The following is a 16,251-nucleotide window of genomic DNA, read 5'->3' as shown; positions in this document are numbered from 1 at the left end:
ATTTGGGGGCCTTAGGGGTCTTGTGGGACCCCTGAGCAGGTCTAGAGGGCAAAAATATTTCTTACCTGCCCCCTTTATACATTTTGAACACTTGTTCCACTAATTTCCAGATCCTTGCTTCTACCGAAGCACAAAATGGCTGCCAACACTTCCTGGTTTCGAATGTTGACAATCACTTGACAGCCAATCAGCATTCAGCGCGTGATCGGGTACGGTACGCTTATAGTCCGCGCAAGATGCGAGCAGCCTCCGAGGCCATAGATATATATGTACTTTTAATTTTCATTTTCTCAGGAACTACTGAACAAATTTACACCATATAAGCAAAAGGCACAAGTCTGAACCAAGGACTACAACTTTGCCAAATTTGGTGTAATTCCGTTCAGCCGTTCGGGCTGTAGACGCGATGAACGGTACCTAAGGAAAATTGCATGGGGAAAACACGTTTTGGGACCCCCCTTTTTTCTTAGTCCCCGCTTCACGAATCACCCCAAGACTTTCAGCATAGGAGCGGACTGGGGCGCCCCGCCAGTTTTGAAAGTTTTGAGAAGATTCGTCAACCGGCGCCAAAGTTATTCCAAATAGAATGTTGCGGATTTCCTATGGAAAATAGGTCCTAACTATAACTACCTAATAAATATATATATACCCAGAGTTTGTGCAATATTGGAATTTAATTAATGCTGCCCGTCATCTGAGACAGTAAGACATTTGCATTTGCCCCGGCTACATGTGCGACTGACACTGACATTGCAGTAAAAATATACAGTGGTAATTGCCTGCGTAGCAATGGACCTTTGCATGGCACTATGGGATCAGTAGTCCCGAGGGGTTTAAAAGCATTTGCTTGATGATTAACACTGAGGTGGTAATTCACACTGTGTCTGATATCTGTACCACTTGGTGAGACTGTAATCATCCGGTCAGCATGCTCTTCAAGGAAAGGATTGTGATAAACGGGATTAAATCATGACTTTAAGTACTTCGAAGCGGCAGTCAGAGGTCATGTTTGGGCAGACTTTGTTTGTATTAGCTCGGGAGAGCTTTACGAGACAGTTGCAAACACTAGAAAATACAAATAGTGACGATCGGCAGCATGTGTTCCTTTTTAACATATTTCATGCATTTTATTTTAAACGCAGGCAACATAGGATGATGGGTTTGGCTACATATTTTATATGCCCACATTATTCCCACTATGGTGGACTGTACTGGGAATTCACAATTATATTCAAATGCCCGTTTTGTTTGTATGCTGGTATTTACCACTAACTGAATATTTGCACTGTGCAATGTATTTTATGTTATGTCTTACCTGCTACAACACTGATTTCAGCTGTAAAAAACATTGATTTGGTGCATTTGGGCTTTGAGTTGATGGGCTACTAGTCAGTATGTTTACTATGTCCATCAAATAGGTCCAGAGGGAAGGGCTATATATCTTGCTTGAATAATGGCGCCAAACCAGATTGACAAAGGCTTCTAGAAAGCTGAAACGCATCTCTCCATGCCTTTGGGATTGAGGGCGACATGACTGACTAAACAGATGCCGAATTTTAACCACCTCGAGTCCGTGCCTTCTTCTATGGAATATCTGTGGGAGCTGGATGTTGGGATCATATATATATATATATCATATATATCATATATATATATATATATATATATATATATATATATATATATATATATATATATATATATATATATATATATCAAAGCAATCACACTCACGTCTTTTTGGTAGATGCGGCAGTGCGAAGTACGGACACCAATTGCGTGTTCCAAAGTTTCTTTAATCAGCCATGACAGAAAACAGAAACAATGTCTCTCCAAAAGAGTTTCCGCTTTACCGGGGGCCTCCGACGCTGCAGGGCGGGCTCTCAAAAGTCAGGAACGGAGATCCTGATAGTAAAGACACCAAAGAAACTGAGAGCCCACAGCTTGCGTGTTCACTTCAAACCGACATTTTATTGAGTCAGCATCATGTGGCTGTTGCATCCACCTCTTTTAAACCTTACATGTTTCAGCGCCCCAGCGCCTTGATCACAGGTGAGTATAATTTCATCCAAGTGGTCATGTGGTCGAAGATAAGAACCACAGTACCCACAGTGCAACATATGTAAATTAAAACACAGTCTCTGGCAAAATATGAATTAGCATTGCATATTGTCCTTTCCGAAGAACGGATGCAGACACTCGTAGCTGAAAGTATATATATATTGACGTGTTTCAGCCGATTGGCCAGATGTGAGTAAGGCCACAGCAACCGGTTGAAACGCGTCAAGTGGCGTTTCTTGAAAAAAGGAGAAATTGACATTCAGCTATGAGTGTCTTTACCGTTCTTTGGAATTTATAAAACACAGAGAAGTTATCTCCGTTTCCTTGACACTCCCCTGCGTTTTGGAGTACATCGGCAGTAGATAAGCAGTATATAGGTTATACTTACCTAACCACGCATAGGCCTTTACTATACATGCCACTACAGCGAAAATTATCATTGTAAAAGCGTGTGGGGTAAAGGCATATTCATGGTAAAGACTTGCGTGGTAAAGGCATGCATGGTAAAGAGAAATTCGTTGTAATGACGGCGTGGTAAAGGTATTTGTGGTAATGGTGTGCTTCATTCCCTTATATAACTGGGAAAGCCATGTTCAGCTGATGACATTTTTACACTGGGAATGGGAGGCAAAGACACACAAATGGTAACACATCTTCAGTGCCTAATTTAATCCGGTGTTTGCGGTGGGGGCCACCTGAACTCTTTTTTGGAGACCCTCTCTAATTTTTCCTCATTTGACATTAATAGCGAGTATGAGAGGGAAAACCACACAAGGAGTAAAGAGGCCGGGAGATAAAGACCAAACCAGCTCACAAAGGTTGGAAACAGGAGTCTGCATCAGTGAGATGAAGGGGCAGGAAGTGTCTGCTAGAGCACGGAAAAGCCATGAAGTCGATTTATTGACAACGCAGCCTTAGTGAATATTGAACAACTTAGGCGAGGGGAATGTCAGAAGAGCCGACTCACAATATACAGACCATCTGGAATCCTCACCAGGGCTCGAGCCGGGGTACCACGCGGGTGGACGGCATTCCCCCACTTACTTTACCGGGAGCTCGATAACTATAAATTGCAACTGAGTGCAAGCCACCTTTCGTGGCGTCACTTCCTGTCGTGACGTCTGCGTCCTCCCACTTCTTTTTTTAGGACTTGTGCCCTGATCCTCACAACCAGCATACAACAGACTGCATAGTGAGATACTCACCAACAGGAAGCAAAGAAACGTGTGCTATACAGACCGTGCATAAAATAACATAACACAATGAAGGAGAATTAACAAAGATTACCTTTGAGTTCAGTAACAAAAACAAGCTCAGCCTTTCAAATATATACATCGAAATATTTGCAAGAAATAGCATAACTATACATGTGAAACTGACGGTTTTCTTGGCAGTGTCTGTCAGGTATTTGTTAATATTACAAAAACGCGGGCTTTTGAACTCTTCGAGTTATCTGCCTTACAGTGTCTCTAAAACCCGTTCGCAGTAAATCGTATCAAGTCATTGGAAGGCAGCCTAGCTTTATCTCACTTCACCTGTTGGCGAGTTCAGGGTTTCCTCATGCGGTGCTTGCTGTATTACTCTTATTTATCAATAGACCGAAGAAAATACTGAAGGTATCGCGCGTAGTTCAGATTGCATCCGGAGGGCAAAGGTCGCTAAAGGCATTAAAGTGAATACCTTTTATTGAGATGCACAGGGACTTTACAGGTGAAGGTTACAATCTAATTTATGCAGTGAGCTGGTAAGAGCTACGGGGGCCTCACAAGGCCAGTTTTTCAGAAAATGGCGCCTGGTGCCAGTTTAGAAAAGATTGAACTTTGTTTTTAAAGCGCGCGCCGCGTGCGGAAGGGCACTCTCATTTGTGAGGTTAATGCATTTTAGTCATGATGCTCTCTGTTGGAAATGTAGGTGATTCGCATAAAATGCTAACTAAAGAATGTCTTGAAAAGAATCTTAGAGGACACGATGCCCTGAAAAAGATATGAAAGGCAAATTGTGTGCCATTAAGAAAAGCAAGTGGAAATGCCACAGAAATGTGGCAGAGGATTCGATTTGCTTCTCTTGGTTTCTTGTATATAACTTCTATTTGGAGCTCTTTAAAAAATACATTTAAAAAAAGATTTATTTGGCTTTTCAAATAATAACACAGTTCTGTTTCTATGGAACACTGCAAGATACCTGCAGCTGGAGAATGTGTATCACATCCATGCAGGTCAGAGTTTAAGGACAGCCATTTGCTGAAAGGACATGGAGGAGAAAAGGAGGGTGCTGGAGAAAGAGATGCAGCCAGGCATTGCATATTGAGGAATGAAAAAGTGTCACATGCAGATGAGAGGTGAAGAGAAACGAAAGAATACTGATAAGCTGCTGTCATGTTCAGTTTTCAGTATCCTGTCTACATACAAATGTACCTGGCAGTCAGCTGTAGGCCGCATAAAATGATAGATTTACAATATTTGGTCTTTACTATTTATTTATTATTATTTGTATTTATAGGGCACAGACGAATCATCCCTAAGGGGATCTCTCGGCGCCTCAATAACAGACAAAGCAGAGAAGAGATAGCTGGTTAATGACAGAACAACCAGGTTTTGAGGAGTTTCTTAACCCCTTGGGCGCGGCCGCAATTCTGCTCCTGTGCGGCCGTTTTTAAAAGAGGGCGGGTTCATGATGGCCCTCAGCCGTCATCAGCACACGAGCACTGTGATGCATGATGGCTGGGGCCCGTCATCAGCATGCAAGGGGTTAAACTGCCCGAGAATGGATCATGCACGGATGTTGTCTGGCAGTCTATTCCAGTGAAAGGGGGCGAGATACGAGAATGAGCGGCCGCCCATTCTGAGTCTGTTAATTCTCAGCGGGCAAAGCAGCTGCCAGTCGCTCGATCTCAGTTGGCGAGAGGGGACATATGACTTTAACGTCTTCCTTAGGCAAGCTGGTCCCTTACCCTGGAGTGTTTTAAACACCAGGCACAACAGCTTGAATTCTGCTCTTTTCCTGACAGGCTGCCAGTGCAGCTGTTGTAGAAGGGGTACTGAGGGGGTTTGAACAGACTGATTGAGGGTTAGACGCGCTGCTGTGTTCAGTACGACCTGCAGCCTGGATAATAGATCTTCCCTGATCCCTACCGGTAGGGAATTTCCATAATCTAGTCTACTCATTAGAAGTGCCTGTATAAGGTCCTTTCTGGCTGAGAGGGGGATCCAGGGAAAGATCTTACTCAGCATACGCATCAGGCCGAAGCATTTGCCCGAGATGGTTTTCACATGTTCTTCCATGGAGAGTCTATCATCAATTATAACACCCAAATTTTCCACCCACTTTTTTTGGCATAGGGGGATAACCAAGCTCCAATGGCCACCAATCTGAGGCCCAGAGCTCCTCTGCTTTTACGAACAGGAGAATCTCAGTTTTATTGGAGTTAAGCTGCCGAGAATTCACTGTCATCCATGCAACTATTTTTAACATACAATTTTTCTCTGCTCAAAGCAGGATCCGTATCAATAGTGACTATGAATTGGGTATCGTCCACGTATGAGATGGTATCAAACGCACAAGATCTAATAATTGTGGCCAGAGAGGACACATAGAGGACACATAGATGTTGAATAAAATGGGGCTTAAGATGGAACCCTGAGGGACCCCTTTATCTATAGCTGTGGTCTGTGATGTAAACGTGTCTAGTTGGACACGTGTTCTATCGGCCAGGAAGTTTTCGAGCCATTTTAAAGCCATTCCTCTGACACCAATCTCTCGTAGCCTTTACAATAGGATTCTATGGGAGATGGTGTCAAAGGCTGTTGACAAATCAAAGAGAATCAGCATCGTGGGTGTCCCTTAGTCCAAGGCCAACCTAATTGTGTCTGTTACTTCAGTCAGCATGGATTCGGTGCTATACAGCGCGTGGAAGCCTGACTGAGACGGATCAAGTAAGCTGTTTTGTTTGAGGTACCCCGTTAGTTGTTTGTTGATCAAAGCTTCTATGACTTTAGAAAAAAATGAGAGAAGAGAGATGGGTCTATAATTTTGTAGATCCGAAGGGGCGGCTAGGGCTTTTTTTAGTAAAGGTTTTATTTGCGCCATTTTTTATTTCTGCAGGAAGGTGGCAGTGGCTAATGATAGATTGCAGACTTCAGAAATCGAGTCCGTAAGAGCCGGTGCGAGGGCTGAGATAATAAAAGGAGGAGCCAGGTCTAGAGGGGACAAAGGAGAGCTTCATTACTAGTATTTCAATAGATTGCCATTGCTGCAGAAAAACCCTTTTGCAGTGTGAAGTTAAACCTAAAAGGTGGCACACTTCCAGTGCACCCCATGATGGCAGCCCTCTGGAGAGGGGAAAAGGGGTCCCATGAACCCTCCCAGATGTACCCTTGCAGGAGGGTGCAGTTACTCACTACACCCGGCTGTAAGGGGATCTCTATCCCCCTTCAAATTTCAGGAGGATTGCTGCCTGCACTGTGATAACATGGAGCAGCTTCAAAGCAGCCGCTCAATTTTTTACAGGAATGCGCTGCATTCGTGGCTGCACTGGGAAAAGTGCATTCATCATAATAATTTTCCTTTAATGCGCTGGCCGCACCTTTTAAAAGGTGCACCCAGCGCAATGAAGGAAAAGGCGTCCCATGTATAACACAGCACCAGTAGTAGTAGTAATCTTGCCCTAGGTGATTTACACAAGAGGAATATGTATGTTTTCAACCATTTTGAAAAAATCTTAGGGGGAACGACTATAATTGATGGAGTTCCTTTTCACGACTGTGTGGCTGAAGGCTTGTATCGGTTTTGACAAGGGAATTAGTGCTTCACAAAAATGTTAACATGTGATAATCCATTCAAGAAGGATTTTATAGATTGATGTAGTCATTTTTGTCTTTATTTATCTATTTACATTTTTTATAAAGCGCTGCATGTGTTAATTTGACCAATGCTTGGAGCTAATGTATTTATTTTGCCAATCAATTATTTTAAGAAAGGATTCCTACCTATGTGAAAGAAGTGAGATCCTGATTACGTGCTGTATTGAAGCAAATATTTTATTTGATTATATATTTATTTGTTTGTTGCTGCAGCCGCGTCACCTGGGTAACTTTGCGAAGTGGCAGGAGGTACAGAGAACCAGGCCAGTGCCAGGCAGGGGCTATTAAACACAGCTGCATCTCCCACTGCGCAGGAAAGTTTGTTTGTTGCAACAGCCCTGGGAGAACATGGCGAAGCCGCAGAAGCCACAGAGAAGCCGTCCAGTGTCAGGTGGGAACTATTGAACACCACGCCATTTCCTGCTTCACAGGGAACTTTGTTTGTTGCTGCAGCCACGGCCCCAGGGAGACATTGTAAAGCTGCAGGAGCCACAGAGAAGCAGTCCAGCACCAGGTGGGTGCTATTAAACATCGTTCCATCACCAGCTTCTCAGGGAAGTCTGTTTGTGAAGTTGTGTGGCTCACTGGTTAGAGGCGGCAGACCCGAGAGCAGAGGACGGCCCGGGACCAGGGTTCGATTCCCGGCGCAGCAGGTTTCTGGACCAGGGTCAGCGGACTCGATAATTCTCTCGCCTCGGTGCCCACTCTGATCAGCGATCACACTCGGCAACTCTGGGCATTAGCTTGCCTCATCTTCACTAACGGCCCCACCAGACCGCCGGGGATGCCTGGTCTCACCCTGGAGATACCCATTCAGGGACCATCTCTCAGGGAAGCCAGGAAGGGTTTCGCAGCGGTCGAAGCGCCTTGGGACCCTACGGGTAAGTAGTGCGCTATATAAATGCCAATACATACATTTGTTGCCGCATCTGTGACCCCGGGAGAACATTACAAAGGGGCAGGAGCTGCGGTGAAGCAGTCCAGTGCCAGGTGGGGGCTATTAAACACCGAGCCATCTCCCGCTGCATTAGACACGCACGGGACGCACCGGAACATGTGCCCGAGTGAAGATCGGGCCATGAGCGGGCCCATCTGTGGCCATCAGCAGGGGCGTTACACAGCACTCTGGCTGCAGGGCCCCTGATTGAGCCTGGAGGGGCCCTTCCACGTGCCTTGCAGGGAGACCCCCTCAAGTTTCGTTATGCCAGTGCCCATCAGAGCCAAGTGGAGGCTGGGCTGGGCACCCCCGGCCTAATTTCTGAGGACTTTGAGACACTGTTGCTGCTTCTTATTTTTTGCTGACATTTTTATCACCTCACCTCTCCTTTGCGATGGTAAAGTGCATAGCCCCTATTCCAGCTAAACCTGGCTCAAACCCTACTTCCCTGGATGGATATATCAGAAGGGCAGTGGCTACCCGCAACAAGGAAATTGAGCACTCTGAGTGTCACTTATCTGCCATTATTGCAATAGCTCCTGGGATAACACCACCTACTGAGATTGTGACCCAGTCCGAAAGTGGACCTGCTTCAAGCACCTGTTCAGGGCACACTGCAAGTGACAGTTTCATCATCTCCACATACCGTCTCTTCCACAATCTTGGATGGGATATTAGTCTCTCCTCAAAACTGTGCACATCCTGCTAAACGCAAACGATGCAAGGGGACAAGAAAATCACATCCCCCTTTGGACTCTCAATCCAGCACTGACACCACTGGGACAGCGATCTCTATTGCGTCTCCATTTTGTAGCAGGATTTACTACAGGGGAAACCTTTGGGTTGTGTGATGGGGATGATGGAAAGCTTGCTTTCACCTATTGGTGAACAGTGGGGAATTATCAAAGAACTTCTACGTAATGTCAAGGCCTCTCTTCTCCTTACCCCAGGTAGCTGTGTGGCTTAATCTACATTTACGGTCCCTTGGTTTTCGCACATGGTCCCTGACCTGTTTGCAACCAATCACAACCCTTCCCCCAACTGTCCTAAAGATAGCCAATTGGGCAGTTGCCCCTCTGTTAAGCATCATAACTCATTTCAACCCTACAAAATTGAGTTGTCTCTAGGTCCTGCAGTGTGGGAGAGTCTTCCACATTTTGGGGATCAACCTCGACCAGGGCGGCTGTACCTATGAAGGACCTGTTATCTAGCCAGTCCCAATAGATCGGTTCTAGCACCTTGGCATGGAACCCTTGTGGCATTCGGTTACCAGAATCCTTCTGCAGTTATCCTTCCAAAGTTTAAGGGGACATAAGGACACAAAGCAAAGAGGGGGGATTTCCCAATTTAGTGACCATCGAGTTACTCCAGCTTGCTGCCCTCATGTGGTAGTAATGACTAATGTTCTTACCCAGCCCCCGGCTCAACTGAATAACCTGTCCATTTAAGGAATAGAGTCCTTCATTGGCTACAATCTAAGATTATTTTCTCAATTTCCAAAGCTGATCAAATTTTGCTGACAAAAAGGGTTGGGTAGATTGGTCCAAGTAAAAAACATTCATGGGGAACTGCGTTATCATTAACTTTGGCAAACCCAGGTTTGCAGGAGATTCCATGGCCAGGTTTATATCTCATACCCCATATTCTGAAAATATTGCAGTTTTTTCTCAGCGTTATTTTTTTAGCCACCTGTACAAAGCCCCTTAAGTGTTTAATGATCCATTAGAAAACCAGTACTCTCCTGCTGATTGCCCACCTTACACCTCCTTATCAAATTGGTTCCAGGTTCTAAGTGATCTGCAGGAGATTGATTTTCATTCAGCTGAAGAATCCACCTTATCCATCTGTTTGGATGACTCGAAAGCCCAGACCACTTCTCCCCATGCCTCAATTTAGAGCTCATGACTGTACCCCCTGTTTCTGTTAGTCCCCTTTTATCATCTAAGAATACCCCATCTACTTTATCTAGCCTCCTTGCTTTAACTCCAACATTATTACAACTAGGTTATGAAGGAATTTGTCAATTCACTTCATGGAACTTATTTGGGCTTCATAATAAATGAAGTACCCCGGACAGGTATAATATTACTTCTATTTTGGATGTAATATGATTTAGGAAACTTGGCGTTTGGACCCAACCTATGTAGAAGAGTTTTCCTCCCTTTGTACCGCCGCTCCACCATCCCTGGTAGGTCTGTCTAAAGGTCGCTTACAGATCCTAATTTATAATTTGTTACCTGTTACTATTAGAAGGACTGTTATTGTTTCTCCTTATTATCAGTTTGCATCATTATTATTTAGGGGTGGATCTGATTTGGTGATAGGTAGTTTTTTTAACAATGTGTTTGACTCTTCCCGTAGTGACGTCGCCTTTCCCCTTGATGCTGACTTGGACGCATTTTTGCACCCAATTCATTCTAATTATTCCATCTATTGGGCTAGTGATTTTTAACACATAAAAATATCCTTTTTCAGAGAGCTTCGTGTGCAGTTTAACCGATTTAGTGGGTGCGGAAATCTCATATTTCCCAGACAACGCCTATGAAAAATCTCTCATTTTCAAATACGACCTTTAACTATTGGAGAATGGTACTATTAATGGTGTTAGAGGTAACAAACTGACCCTCTCTTTTATTGGTAGAGGAACACATACTACTATCGACCACATTTTGACATCCTCTGCTGTACGTGACCTTGCAATTAATCTTAGGCTAATTCCAGCCACTTTGAAGGACCACATCACATTAGCTCTATCTATATTCTTCCATGCAGAGAGCCCTACAGTTATCCCTTTGGTTGCTAATGTTATCCCAGTCAGGCCTAATTGTGTCCATATCAAATGGGCAGGGGTTGACCCTCTTTGCATGTTACAGAAGTTGCAAACTATGAGTGCAGCTGAATTCAATTAGTATTTGGGTACTGAGGTGGACCATAGCAGGTTGTTGTATGCTTTTGAAATATTCAGCAGGTCCCTTAATGCCCATCTCAAATGATCCCCTAGACCAAGAACTACCAAAAGACATGGATGGTTTGACCATTCTTGAACCCAGGCATCTAAGCTCCTATGGATGGCCTTGCATAGTTTCCCTCGGGACTACCTTGTTATCAAGCAATTACCGAAGAACTATAACCTGGTATTAGCCACCAGGAAAAAGTGCTCAGGAAAGTGGCTTGGTCAAGCTTGGCCCAGGCAGCCGAGACCAACGATGTAACTCTGTTCTGGAGTAAGGTTAATGTCACCTATTTGAAAAAGGGCACCTCACCTGAACTCACCTCATTGGTAACTGAAGATATGTGGGTTGATCACTTTTCTGGCATATTTTTGTGAAGGGTGATGGCCCTCTGGGCATTGGTAAGAGTGCTAACCAACCCCATAGACGGTCTCTTACTTGCTGAAAATTCCTCTCTCTACACACGCCCCTGTGCGTCCCGCCTTCCCTCTTCCTAGCCTATCCCTAGTCCCCTGACTCCGATTGCCGCTGCCCTCCGCCTCAGCCACACCCCCTGACCTATCCTGCTTAGGCTACCACACGAGTCCTGCACTCACATCGCTGTGGTTACTTTGAACCCTACGGACACACTTCGAGGCTGTCTCCTCTAGAGGTACGTGCACTACCTGCCCTTGTGGACCCTAGCGATCCAGTTACCAACATTGCCTTAGTCTAGTTCTGTATTCACTCGGCTTCTTCTCCCTTTCAGATTCATTCTCTACTAGCCGACTACGCCCGGGGTCGGCTCCATTGAACTCACTCCCTTCCTGGATCACCATCGACGGTACTCACCACCATTGACCCTGGTAAGACCGACCTCTCTTACGCCCCTCGATTTACGATCACGCTCTCTATGGCTATCCCTGACCCCCACCCTTGTTTTTCTAGACCAGGAAGCCATTACGGATCCCCCAGTTACAGGCCCGGATACTTCTCCATTAATGGGTAAGTCCTGTCATCTCCCTTCATTCTGCGGCTCGTCCCCTTCCCTACCTCCTCTGATCACCTTCTTTTCCCTAGAACAAAAGCCATGCCCGACACACTGTTGATGCCGTCCACCAGCGATTTGCTCCAGATCATCTCTCAGGTAAACTCAGCACCCCTCGTGTGCGCCCCTTACCACTTGCATGGCCCACCTTAGGCGATGCTGCCTACTACCGTCATTCTACTGTGTCCGCTCTTGGATACTTGTTCCCTTCCCTTGTTCTCTCGCCCAGTACCTACTCCTCCGTAAGACCACTGGCCTGCCCCATTCTGAGGCAGCCCTATTCACCTTGGACCTCAGGAGCACTCCCCGTGTATACCCCTTCTCCCGTTCTCCTTTCTTCTAACCCCTCCCCCCGTGAGACACTTAGCACCACCCCGCTTACCTCTTGTGTCCGCTTTCATTCTGAGCCTTGTTTTTGATCTCTCCACCCACACTGGGTCTGACAGCCATATATTGAATCCAGCCTGTCTACTCCCACCCCGCCCGGTGATGACCTTCTCTGGCTTCATGCATCGTTTCATCAGCCCGGTGTCCATTGGTCGCCAGCGACCTTACTCCACATCGAGATTAGATGTTCCAGCCCTCTCCAGCCACCTGCTGTTTAGTGCGTTCGCCACCGCCCCGGCTCCCAGCTAAGGGGCCCGGCCACGTCACCTTCTACCCCACAGGCCACCCTCCTCCCCACACCCTTTTCCATTCCCCGTCACCCTTTCCTCCGTCGCTCCTCTCTCACCTTTCCTCCCGTGCTCCAACCCCTTTCTTTCTCTGCCCCCATGCAGCCCTGCCCATGACCCAGTCCTGATGAAGATCCTGAACTAACTAGGATCGAAACGCCGTTGACTTTCCAGTGCAAATATAGGCGCAAGACACAAAGCAGTTTACTACATTGAGTACTTAAAAAATGAACTTTTAATCCACTTGGACCGCTGTGGACCAAATATTTCACTGTACATGTATTCACCAGTCACTTCGCGACACCCACGCTGTTTCACATTGTCTATTTTGTTTTTCACTGTTACACCTAGAGCAACACGTACAATTTGGGTTGTTTTTCATCTTTGTGATTTATATACTGCAGAGCGGCAATAACTGCAAATTACATTTCTGTTTTGCTTTTAAATATTTGTACATAAAATGATGCCTCTAGCACATGTCAGAATCATATAGAGTCTCCTTGCTTCCTTTCGGATAATGTTTTTTGCATATTTTTGCTAACTGCCTTCAATTAATACCAGTTGGGATACTATTTTTCCTACGTTATTACACCTCAATCCCAACACGGTTGACGGGTATCCCACTCCTATTTTATCTACAAAACCTCCTGTCTGCCAGCGCACCAGCCGCTTGTTTCCAGCGCACTTGCCACTTGTTTTCTCTCAGTCACCCTGTTAGTTCCCCTCGAGAAACACTCCTGGCGCCCCAGCTACTTCAGGGCCGGGTTTTTGCCATTCTTCGTGCAAGCCTCCTGTTTAAGCTGCCTTGCCCCCAATCTGGCATCCTTAATCCAGCAGTTGACTGTGTGAGGAAACCTCCAGCCCTTCAAATTTTTGTCAGCAGAACAAGACTTTGCCTATGTAATTCACCTTCCACCACTCAGCTGCATCTAGAACTCACACATTCAGTCAGCTGACTTTCTCACCTCACATTAGTGTATGTTCACGGTGGCACGCACACCTTCAAGGCAAAATCCACTTGGTTGTTTAGTTCTTCATGGTGACTTTCTCACCTTATGTGTGCCATGTGCGTTCCCTCACGGTGATACGCACACCTTCCATACAGGGCTATCCAATCATATTACCTTAAATTAAGTAAGCTTCTAATACCACAACATTCCTGGCATCACTATTTCATCCCTGCTCCTCCACCTCATCTGCACTTAATTCTCCTGCAAGCTCATATTGACTCACTATTCCCCGTATGTTATTGTTGTGGTGGATTATCCCCTCCCCAGGTGCATTTTATGGTGATACGCACACCGTCTTACATGAGACTATCTTTTATGTAATTCTGTAATTACTGTGACAATACTTGTGGGGGCAGTTCGACATTTTCTTCTGTTGCAGGTAATACGCCACATTTCTGTGTATTTGCATTCTTCTCATGTGTACTGTACTAATATACTTCTAGTGGGGCATGTATACTATGTTACAATGCTGTGGTGATTAGTCTGGTAGTGCTGCCGTACATGCTAATTTCATTATAATTACTTATCATCATAAGTGGGATCCTCATCACTTGTTCCTACCCTCAGTTCCCTTGCCAATTCTGCTAGATTATGTGGCACTTCTGACCATTGTGTATTCCTGCTGCGGCTTAGCTAACTAGCTCCCAACCCTACCATGGCGGGACAAGCAATGACCCAACCTCCCCCGTTCCTCAATGAAATCGGGGAACCGGAAATTCATTGGAAGGAATGGATTAACTTATTTGCCTCATACCTTATTGCCATAGGTGGCAAAAAGCACTCAGCAGTTCGCAAACAACTCATATTGTTGCATAACCTAGGTATACAAGGCAGGAAGATTTATGTCACTTTGCCTGAACCAGAACTAGAAGAGGATGAGGATGATAAGGACGTGTTTAAAGTCACCCTCTTGAAATTAAAGGCACATTTTGGTGACAGAGTTAACATAGTTTTGGAGCGACGTAAGTTTTTTACCCGCATCCAAGGTAAACAGGAATCTGTCATTAATTACATAGCTGCTCTGAGAGGGCGGTTACAACTATGTGACTTTGGTGAACTCACTGATTCACTCATCAGGGACCAACTTGTCAGGTGTACAAACAATAGTCGCATCCAAGAAAAGCTCCTGGCAAAAAACCCCACCTTAAAAGAAGCGGTTAGCATAGCGGTTTTTGTAGAACATACTGCCAAGTGTATCAAAGAGATGAGAACTCCCAATGAGCTTGTTGCCAATGTTCATAGTAGCTGTGATGCACAGGCCAATTCCAGTGATTATGAGGTTTTAAAGGTCAAACCCGGAGAAGACAAAGTTAACCATTCTGCCAGGGAAAAGGGAAGGTTAAAATGCTTTAGATGCAGCAGCAGCAATCACCTTGCCAACGATGTGCGTTGTACTGCCCGGAATGTCACATGTGCTAAATGTAACAAGAAGGGGTACCTGGGTAGAGTGCGCAACAACAGTGATAACCACCAAGTTAAAGTAGTATACAGTGAAGAGGATTTGGCCCTTAAGAATGTATTCCAAGTAAAAGTTAGAGACAGTCAAACTTCTCCAAGTTCACTAGGACAAGTCAGTGACCTCAGGCCTATTTTACATCCCAAATGTACCATCTTTGTGAATAGTAAGCCCATAGATGTGATTGCCGATTCATGCGCCCCTGTAACCTTACTCAACATTGATGTCATAAATGACATTTTGGATACCTCTGGTCGAGACATGCTAGAACCTGACATTTCAGCAGTAGGGTATGCAGATGAGAACATTCCTTTGGTAGGGATGATGAATGTTTGCATTACATTTAAAGGCAGAGCTACATGGGGTAAAGTGTACATGGTAAACAAAGGGTCTAACCTGTTAAGTTGGCAACATCAAAGAGAGCTGGGAATAGTACTCAACCCTAATAATAAAGATCAAGTTCTCGTAGCTGATGAAGTGGAGGAAACCAACAAGGAGGTAAACATTTGTTCTGAGTTGTTCACTGAAATAGGTCAAACTGTAAATAACAATAACAATGCCTTTGACGTACCTCCCAAGGGAATGTATTTCATGCCAGAGATGGTTCATGCTGTATCAAGTACTGAGGTTGATAAGAGTTGGCCTGCAAGTTCCAATATGTGCAAAATCTCTTGTAATCCTACAGCAGTTCCCCAGACTCCATGGACTAAGTTGGCATTGGAGATAATCTGTCCCACGGAACAATCTGGTATTCCTAAGAGATTTCTGATTGTTCTCATGGACTACACATCTCACTGGATCAAATATAAATGTGTTTCATGTATTTCGACAAAAGCCCTTATTCACTTCTTAAGAGATTCATTTGCATGTGAAGGTGTGCCTGCGTGCATAGTCACCAACAATGATATCAAATTCTCATCTACGGAAATTAAGTAATTCCTCTTTGAGCAGGGCATCAAGCTTGAGGAATCCACTGAGTACTGCCATGTAGTCAATGACCCCATTCGTATGTCAATGCTCTGGATAAAAGATCTAATTCAGCTAGCGTGTACCAAAAACATGGACGTTGATAAAATGTTAAGAGAATGCATTTGGGTATATCACACCTCTCCTGATATGATAACGGGAGTCACCCCTTTTGCTTTCATCAGGGGAAGAGATCCGTTTGCCAATCCTATACCCCCTGAATTGTCATATTGCCTCGTTATGCTTTGCTTCTTCACAGGTTCTCTAGCGCTCTCTCACCTTTCCTTGTCTTTTCAGCCTTTCTCTTTCT

Source organism: Lissotriton vulgaris, chromosome 6, assembly GCF_964263255.1.
Source record: "Lissotriton vulgaris chromosome 6, aLisVul1.2, whole genome shotgun sequence".
Classification (NCBI taxonomy): Eukaryota; Metazoa; Chordata; class Amphibia; order Caudata; family Salamandridae; genus Lissotriton; species Lissotriton vulgaris.
Note: the sequence above shows the minus strand (reverse complement) of the source record.